The 9,991-nt window shown below is 46.1% G+C and overlaps 1 non-coding gene across 1 annotated transcript; it reads right to left on the bottom strand.

The window, feature by feature from the left end:
- Positions 1–7,850: 7,850 nt before the first annotated feature.
- On the bottom strand, positions 7,851–7,957 carry LOC140735039 (U6 spliceosomal RNA). Its single transcript, XR_012100660.1, has one exon. It is a non-coding gene; the product is annotated as a U6 spliceosomal RNA (small nuclear RNA).
- Positions 7,958–9,991: the final 2,034 nt, after the last annotated feature.

Raw genomic sequence — 9,991 nt, 5'->3', positions numbered from 1 at the left:
GGACCACAAGGTTGGTCTTGGGCTTTTGTTCGAGAGGAGATGAAGAGAGCAGACGCTGGGGAGAATCGGTCGTAGCACACGATCCGGTGGGAGACCCGTCTGTTTGAGATGGATTACGAGTGACATTCGGAAGGTGCTGTGTGCCTTTGTGCTGACCAAGGGCCCAGCGCGTGAGTGACAGAGAAGTCCAAGATGAGCTCCAACTTGTGCACATTTGACTGCTTAATTAGAATGGGCCCTTTTCCTTTTGTTATTCTTTACCTAGTCTTTAGTTAAGCTTCATAAATATAATTCCTTTAATTGTATGCAGTGTACTATCTGTTATTTTGTGACATTAGTTTGTAATAGTGTAGCGAATTACACAGCATCCACACAAACAGGGGGTTTGGAAATGGGGTGGGTGGGTGCCTCACACCCCAATCTCACACGTTTGGCGGAGCCGGAGATTGTCTTCTCCAGACTTCTGCAGCTGAAGAAACCAGAGATTCAATAGACAATAGACAATAGACAATAGGTGCAGAAGTAGACCATTCGGCCCTTCGAGCCTGCACCGCCATTCTGAGATCATGGCTGATCATCTACTATCAATACCCGGTTCCTGCCTTGTCCCCATATCCCTTGATTCCCCTATCCATAAGATACCTATCTAGCTCCTTCTTGAAAGCATCCAGAGAATTGGCCTCCACTGCCTTCCGAGGCAGTGCATTCCAGACCCCCACAACTCTCTGGGAGAAGAAGTTTTTCCTTAACTCTGTCCTAAATGACCTACCCCTTATTCTCAAACCATGCCCTCTGGTACTGGACTCTCCCAGCATCTGGAACATATTTCCTGCCTCTATCTTGTCCAATCCCTTAATAATCTTATAAATTGCAATCAGATGCCCTCTCAATCTCCTTAATTCCAGCGTGTACAAGCCCAGTCTCTGTAACCTCTCTACGTAAGACAGTCCGGACATCCCAGGAATTAACCTCGTGAATCTACGCTGCACTTCCTCTATAGCCAGGATGTCCTTCCTTAACCCTGGACACCAAAACTGTACACAATACTCCAGGTGTGGTCTCACCAGGGCCCTGTACAAATGCAAAAGGATTTCCTTGCTCTTGTACTCAATTCCCTTTGTAATAAAGGCCAACATTCCATTAGCCTTCTTCACTGCCTGCTGCACTTGCTCATTCACCTTCAGTGACTGATGAACAAGGACTCCTAGATCTCTCCTAGTTTCACAGGCTTTTCACTTCAATTCAGAAAGTGGCACAAGTGAAGTCTTAAAATAATGAAACAATGAATTTTTGAAAATGTTTCTACTTGTGGGATTCATGTCCAGAAATTACCAATGGCTCCTTGTTGCGGATGTCTTATGGTCTGATTTTGATTATGCCGATGAATGAGGAATCTGAAGGTGGAGGGGAAGAAGCTGTTTCTGGGTCATTGAGTGGGGGTCATCAGGCACCTGTACATCTTCCCTCATGGTAGTAGTGAGAGGAGGGCTTGTTCCAGATGGTGAGGGTGTTTAGTGATGAGGTTGGGGTTTTGAGAGCAGCTGACAGGATCTCTCCTCAGTTACAGTTACTGCACCATGAAGTAGATGTCAATGTTCTTTCCTGTGTGACTGATATAAGCTATTCAACCTGACACAGAGAGCTATCCTGAGTGTACACAAGTCGCTAAACATCTGCAGCTTGATTACATTTGTGTCATCTGGAAAGATAAGTGGATGCAGTGAGTTGAATCACAATCAGAACCAGGTCAATTGTCACCAACATATAGAACAAAGAACACTACTGCCCTGTACAGGCCTTTCAGCCCACATTGTATGACCAACATTTTAGCCTACTCTAAATTCAATATAACATTTTCCTCAGCCATAGCCCTCCATTTTACCTATCTATGAGTGTCTTAAGTGTCCTTCATATATCTGTCTCAGCCACCGCCCCTGACCTGTGCCTCATGCACTTACCACTCTCTGTGTAAAAAACCTAACCTCTGACACCCTCCAAACTTTCCTCTAATACATTAAATAGTGGTTCCCAAACTTTTTTATGACATGGACCCCTACCATTAACAGACTGGCCTCTGAACCTCAGGTTGGGGATCCCTACTTTAAAATTACACCCGCTCGTATTAGCCATGCGTCTTAATATCTTGTGTTTGGCAGCAATAAATACTGTATTTGTCTGTGCAGACAACTTTCAATGTAACAAGACAGTTTGTAAATGTTCTCTTTTCTGCTAGCAGTCACTTTTCGTTTAAATTTTATGACTAAGATATTGTAATTTTGTATAGGATTCCCAAGAAATGTCTGCATCATTGTGTAAATTAATATTTTCCTGATATGTTCTTGAGAGCAAGGGTAATAAATGTTCTTGACTCTACCAGATGTCACTTGAAACAAAGATATTGTTTGGAATGTTTCCTCTCAGGAATCATCTGAAGTTTGTCGGAAGGAAGGAGGCAAGAAGCAATCCCCTGCAGGTGATTACTCACTACAAAGAATTGAGCACAACTACATGGAGCTGCATCCATCATCATAGGCTCCCACTACCCAGGACATGCTTTCTCACTGCTGCCAGGAAGAAGGTACAGGAGCCTCAGGATCCACACCACCAGGTTCAGGAACAATTATTATCCCTCAGCCATCAGACTCTTGAACCAGAGGGGATAACTTCACTCATCCCAACACTGAACTGCCCCAGAGCCTGTGAATTCACTTTCAAGAACTCTTCATCTCATGTTCTTGATAATTATTTCTTATTTATTTATTATTGTTATTTTTGTGTATTTACACGATTTGTCTTCTGCACATTGGTTGTTTGTGTTGTGTGTAGATTTTCATTGATGCTATGGTGTTTCAATGTATCTGTTGTGAATGCCAACAAAAAATGAAGCTCAGCGTTGTATATGGTGCCATGAGTATTGATAATAAATTTACTTTGAATGTGGGAGGCAACCAGAATGGTTACAAGAAATTAATGTCATCACAGGGAATAACACAGAATCCTCTATGCTGTATCAGCTTCAAGCCTTTGGAACAGTGTGCATGGATCACTGGGATAACAAATAGTGAAATCTCCCCATGTTCCAAACCTCTTCATAACTTGGGATACATTTTTACCTGTCAGAGTATAAATTAACGAGAAGGGCCCCAGTTTCATTGTCTTAATGTCAGAGAGCACTATAGTCCTTAAAACCATTTAACCATATAACAATTACAGCATGGTGACAGGCCATCTCAGCCCTTCTAGTCTGTGCCGAACGCTTACTCTCACCTAGTTCCACTGACCTGCACTCAGTCCATAACCCTCCATTCCTTTCCTGTCCATATACCTATCCAATTTTTAAAAAATGACAATATCGAACCTGCCTCTACCACTTCTACTGGAAGCTCGTTCCACACAGCTACCAGTCTCAGCAAACCCTTTGCCTCTTCTGGTCCATGCTGAACTGTGGTTCCCATTGACCCACACCTAAACTATAGCCCTCCATTTTCAATCTGTCCAAACTTCTCTTAAATGTTGAAATCAAATTCATATCCACTACTTCCTCTGGCAGCTCGTTCCACACTCTCACCACTCAGGTTTCCCTGAAATATTTAATCTCTCACCATTAACCTATTACCTCTACTTGTCATGGTCCGGATCGGTTCCCCTTTAAATTTAGTTAGGTTGCGATCCGGACCATTGACTCCTTGTTCCCTCCTAATTCCGTTTCACGCGTCCCTTGAGCTTGGCAATCAAGGTAATCTACCCTCGACCCGAACCGGCAGCTTATAAGCCCCTGGCTTTAGCTGTTCGGGGCGAGAGTGTTAAGAAGCCTCCGCAAGTCTCCGCCGCTACGACAAGCCAGAGTGATCCAGCCAGCATCGGAGTACCAACAATTCACCTTCCGTCACCAGAGTGATCCAGCCCGCATCGGAGTACCAGCAATTCACCTTCCATCGCCAGAGTGACCCAGCCCGCATCGGAATACCAGCAATTCACCTTCCGTCGCCAGAGTGACCCAGCCCACATCGGAGTACCAGCAATTCACCTTCCATCACCAGAGTGATCCAGCCCGCATCGGAGTACCAGCAATTCACCTTCCATCACCAGAGTGATCCAGCCCGCATCGGAGTACCAGCAATTCACCTTCCGTCGCCAGAGTGACCCAGCCCGCATCGGAATACCAGCAATTCACCTTCCGTCGCCAGAGTGACCCAGCCCACATCGGAGTACCAGCAATTCACCTTCCGTCGCCAGAGTGACCCAGCCCACATCGGAGTACCAGCAATTCACCTTCCGTCGCCAGAGTGACCCAGCCCGCATCGGAGTACCAGCAATTCACCTTCCATCACCAGAGTGATCCAGCCCGCATCGGAGTACCAGCAATTCACCTTCCATCGCCACAGTGATCCAGCCCGCATCGGAGTACCAGCAATTCACCTTCCATCACCAGAGTGACCCAGCCCGCATCGGAGTACCAGCAATTCACCTTCCGTCACCAGAGTGATCCAGCCCGCATCGGAGTACCAGCAATTCACCTTCCGTCACCAGAGTGACCCAGCCCGCATCGGAGTACCAGCAATTCACCTTCCATCGCCACAGTGATCCAGCCCGCATCGGAGTACCAGCAATTCACCTTCCATCACCAGAGTGACCCAGCCCGCATCGGAGTACCAGCAATTCACCTTCCGTCACCAGAGTGACCCAGCCCGCATCGGAGTACCAGCAATTCACCTTCCGTCACCAGAGTGACCCAGCCCGCATCGGAGTACCAGCAATTCACCTTCCGTCACCAGAGTGACCCAGCCCGCATCGGAGTACCAGCAATTCACCTTCCGTCACCAGAGTGACCCAGCCCGCATCGGAGTATCAGCAATTCACCTTCCGTCACCAGAGTGATCCAGCCCGCATCGGAGTACCAGCAATTCACCTTCCGTCTCCAGAGTGATCCAGCCCGCATTGGAGTACCAGCAATTCACCTTCCGTCACCAGAGTGATCCAGCCCGCATCGGAGTACCAGCAATTCACCTTCCCTCACCAGAGTGATCCAGCCCGCATCGGAGTACCAGCGATTCACCTCCTGTCGCCAGGGTGGGTCCGGGCAAGGTCAATCTACCAGGGGTGAGCTGAAGGCAGAGTCCTGACTCGACGTTCATGCCCCTTGTCCATGTCTACTCCTCGAAGAGTCCCGGCTCAGTGCCTGAGTGGAAGGCGGAGTCCTGACTCGACGTTCATGCCCCTTGTCCGTGTCTACCCTTCGGAGAGTCTTTGCTCGGTGCCTGAACTGAAGGCGGAGTTCCAGCTCGATGTGCATGCCCAGTGTCTGTGTCTACCCCCGAAGAAGAGTCCCGGCTCGATGCCTGATCTGGAGGAGGAGTCCTGGTTCAAGATTCCTTGTCCTGTGTTTTGGTGTCCATGTTTTTGGCTGCAGCGATCCATGGTATTCAAGTGTCTGGCGGCGGTCCCAGTCCCCAGGGTCCAAGTCCAGGGTCCGCGGCTGCCCCAGTCCCCAGGGTCCAAGTCCAAGGTCCGCGGCTGTCCAAGCTCCCCCATCCAAGTCCAAGGTCCGCGGCTGTCCATGCTCCCCTGTCCAAGTCCAAGGTCCACGGCTGTCCAAGCTCCCCCGTCCAAGTCCAAGGTCCGCGGCTGTCCATGTCCCCACTGTCCAAGTCCAAGGTCCACGGTTGTCCCAGTTCCCTGTTTCCAAGTCCCAGGTCCGCGGCGATCCAGGTCCCTAGTCCCCTAGTCCGAGGTTCATGTTCCTCTTTGTCCTCGATTTCCCGATCTTCTGTGTAGCGAGTAATAAATGCTATTTTATTGTACCTAAGAAAGACATGTTTGTGTCCTGCGCGTGGGTCCTCTCCCAGCACCCTTGTCCCCACCTCATGACACTACTTCTGGTTTCACCCCAACTCAGTGGAAAAAGTTGGATTGAATTAACCCTATTGATACCCTCATAATTTAATATACCTCTTTCAAATCTTCCCTCATTCTCCCATCCTCCAGGGAATGAAATCTTAACCTATTCCACCTTTATCTATAACTTGAGTCCTCAAGTCGCAGCAACATTATTGTAAATTTTACCAGGATTCTTTCAATTTTACTTATCTTTCTTATAGGTAGGTGACCATGCCTGCACAGAATATTCCAAATTTGGACTCACCAACACCTTATAGACTTCAACCTAACATACCATCTCAGTAATTTCATTTACGAAGGCCCATGTGCCAATAACTCTCTTTACTTAAGTCCGTAAGATATAGGAGCAGAAGTAAGTCATTCGGCCCATCTAGCCTCCTCCTCCATTCAATCATGAACTGATACAGTTCTTTCAGTCATCCCCACTGCCCTGCCTTCTCCCCATATCCTTTGATGCCCTGGTTAATCAAAAACCTAGCTATCTCTACCTCAAATGCACCCAATGACTTGGCCTCCACAGCTGCTCGTGGCAACAAATTCCACAGATTTAGCATCCTCTGAATAAAGTAATTTATCCACATCTTTGTTCTAAATGGACGTCCTTCAATCCTGAAGTCATGCCCTCTTGTCCTAGACTCCCATAACCATTTGCAAGCATTACAACCATATGCACCTGTGATGCCACCTTGGTGGTGATGTCAGTAACTGAGGGTGTTGCTGGAGGCTACCAATTTAAGTTGACTGATAGAAGGATGACAGAGAGTTATTAAAAGATAATTTCAATATTGTGGTCTAGGACTCACTGTAATGGAGCTAGAGGCAATAACCATTGTCCTATTTACAAAGAGTTAGACCCTTCAGTATAATGGACCCATACCATGGAATTGAATTAGCCAGCCCAGCAGCATGGCAATTAGTGCAATGCTATCACAGCACAAGCAACCCGGCTTCAATTCCGCTGCTCTCTCTAGGGATTTCTTGCAAGTGCTTGAGTTTGCTCCCAGATTTCAAAGACATATGGATTAGTAGGTCAATTGGTCCCCTAGGTGAAATTGGGTGGTGTGGTCATGTTGTATCCATAATAAAAAATAAAAACGTAGTCTATTTCTAGATTTCATGGACATGATGGTTCAAATGACCATTTTCAGTACCAGAAATGTTGTCCCGTTGGATCAAATGGCCTCATTCTGTACCATACACAATATAATTTTATGCTTACGTGGTTGTAAAACATCCTAACACTCAATCAGTGACTTGCTGGTGAAGCCTTGTTATCTTCACCCATATTGATCACTCAAACAATTTCACGGAAGCAAATTATCCAATCATTTATCTCAATGCTTTTGTGACACCGTGATGGGTAAGTAATTGTCTCCATTGTCTGCATTACTACAGTGACTGAACTTTGGCTTAACATCATGAATTAGCAGGGCGCTCTTTCGCTACTTTCTATAGCACCTCAGTGCCAAATTGGTCAATTGCACTCTTTGCATTAAAAAGCAAAGTGAAATATAATTAGGAGAGGTAAGCATAGATGAACTTACATTCAGTGGCCGCCAAGTATACGTTCATGGTCTTCTACTGCTGCGGCCTATCTCTAGGTTCAATGTGCTGTACCTTCCGCGATGCTCTTCTGCACACCACTTTTGTAATACATTGTTATTTGAGTTACTGTCACCTTCCTGTCAGATTGAACCAGTCCTCTGAACTCTCTTATTAATAAGGCATTTTCGCCCACAGAACTTCAGTTCACTGGATATTTGTAGTTTCTGGCACCATTTTCTGTAAACTAGAGATTGGCGTGCTTGAAAATCCCAGGAGATGAGCAGCTTCCGAGATACTCAAACCACCCCATCTGGTACCAACAATCATTCTATGTTCATAATCCCTTAGATCACATCCCTTCCCCATTCTGATGTTTGGTCTGAATAACAACTGAACCTCTTTTTTTTTTAAATATGGAACACTTCACGAATTTGTGTGTCATCCTTGCGCAGGGGCCATGCTAATCTTCTCTGTATCGTTCCAATTTTAGTATATGTGCTGCCGAAGCGAGCACACAACTGAACCTCTTGACCACGTCTTCTTGCATTGAGATTCTGCCACATAATTAACTGATTGAGCTTCTGGTTAGATGGCGGCACATTTGCTCGCAATGGCTTCTATGGGATCAACCTAAGATGTTACTGTCTTCTTTAAACATTTTTTTCTGATCAAAAGACATTGCAGGACATTAAGAATTTGAAGTGCTGCAGGTCTCCCCCATCAGCGAGTTGCTTGTTTGTGGAGAAACTGAAGGGGCTGGACTTGGTGTGGATCGTGCTGCTGCTTGTGTCAGAGAGGCATCGGAGGAGTCAGTGCACAAAGGCGTACAGTCTAGCAGTGAGCTAGATTGCAAGACCAGGTTGGACATTCTTAATGTGGAATGCTGTGTCTGATTCACTGAGGTATTGGTGGATGGTGGGAGAGCTGCATGGTCTCAGTCGTAGTGAGGACTATGCCTCAAGCTGTGGTGTCATCTCTAAAGAGCCGCCCAGGGGAGGGGCATTGAAGTCAGTGCACTCCACTGGAGGTGGTGTGGCGTGGTGTCCAAGCTGGAGCTGGTACTGTGCCCCTGTTGTTCACTTGGCGGAAGACAAGCCGTATCATGTTCAACCGCAGATTGTTGTAACATTCATAGACTCAGAGTGTTTCACTACATTTTGTTTTGTGAAACTGCACTTTAAGACTACCTTATATGTGCTATATGTGCCCTGTGCTCCATGTAACTCCTGGTACTGTGTTTTGCACCTTGGTCCTGGAATAACGCCGTTTCATTTGGCTGTATTCATGGGTATTCATGTATGGTTGAATGACAATTAAACTTGAACTCGATTAGCTATCGGCATTAATGAGCAAGTATACAGGTGCACCTAATAAAGTGGCCACCATGTGCATAATTTCCGAGCAACTCCACAATCATTCACCTTACCCATTCCCCATCACAGCCTGAAATTGTACAAAGTACATCTTGCGGAAGATTAAAACCTTACCAATCTAATTCATAGGAGTGAAGGTGATTAACAATGGTGAAGACTATGAAGATTATGTAAAGTGATCACTTTGAAGTTTCCCTTTGAGATAAAGTATTAGATTTTTCGTCATTCAAATAGCATATTGGTGTCAAGAGAAAAGCAATGATCAAACACTGCTTTTCAAAGTTCAAAGTAGATTTATTATCAATTTATGTATATGTCACCATATACTACCCAGACATTCATTTTCTTGTAGGCATACACAGCAGGATAGAGAAATACACGCAAACAATGAGCAACATGTAACAAATGTGTTCCTCTGACAATGCAAACTCCTATCAACACTGGTCTCTTCTTCAACTCTTTGTTTTTCTGAGCCACAGCACCAGACTCAGTGCCAGAGACCCGGTCACTGCGGCTCCCTCCTGGTAGGTCGTGCCCTTCAACAGTATTTAAAGTTGTGTACATATTATTGAGAGGAATGGTAACAGGAGTACTCTGCCCTGTCTGAGCACTTCCCCTCCCTCTCCTGACAGTCATCCAATTACCTGTCTCCTGCAACCTAGGGGTGACCAACTCCCTGTTGCTCATGTCTGTCACCTCCTCGTTCTCCCAGACGAGTTGAAGTTTATCGAACCACAGCTCCACTTCCCTAATGCATTCTCTCAGGAGCTGTAGGTCGTTGCACCTTGAGCAGATGTGTTTATCCGGGAGACTGCAGGTCTCCCGGACTTCCCATATCCCACACATAGTACAAAACACGGTCTCTGGAGCTTGTTTCACTAATCTGCTATGCCCTAACAGCTGAGGAATGAGCAAATAAGAACAGAGCGAGAGAAAGTAGTGAACAAGACAATTTCTGTCACCCAAGCTGATCTCGCCTAAGCCTGAGGAAGCAAAGTCACTTTAAACACGAGCACACTCTCAACCAACAGCCACTCCAGGGATGGCCGCTCCACTTACACTTGAGTTATTTTTATTGGCCCTTTCTAATGAATCCCTCTTGTTGATTAGTCGCTCCTCAATTCAGAGAAACTGCCATGAAACTGAGCCTTTAAAATCTCAATCACCGTTCTGAT

Source organism: Hemitrygon akajei, chromosome 10, assembly GCF_048418815.1.
Source record: "Hemitrygon akajei chromosome 10, sHemAka1.3, whole genome shotgun sequence".
In the NCBI taxonomy this organism is placed as follows: Eukaryota; Metazoa; Chordata; class Chondrichthyes; order Myliobatiformes; family Dasyatidae; genus Hemitrygon; species Hemitrygon akajei.
This window is presented reverse-complemented; position numbering and strand designations above follow the sequence as displayed.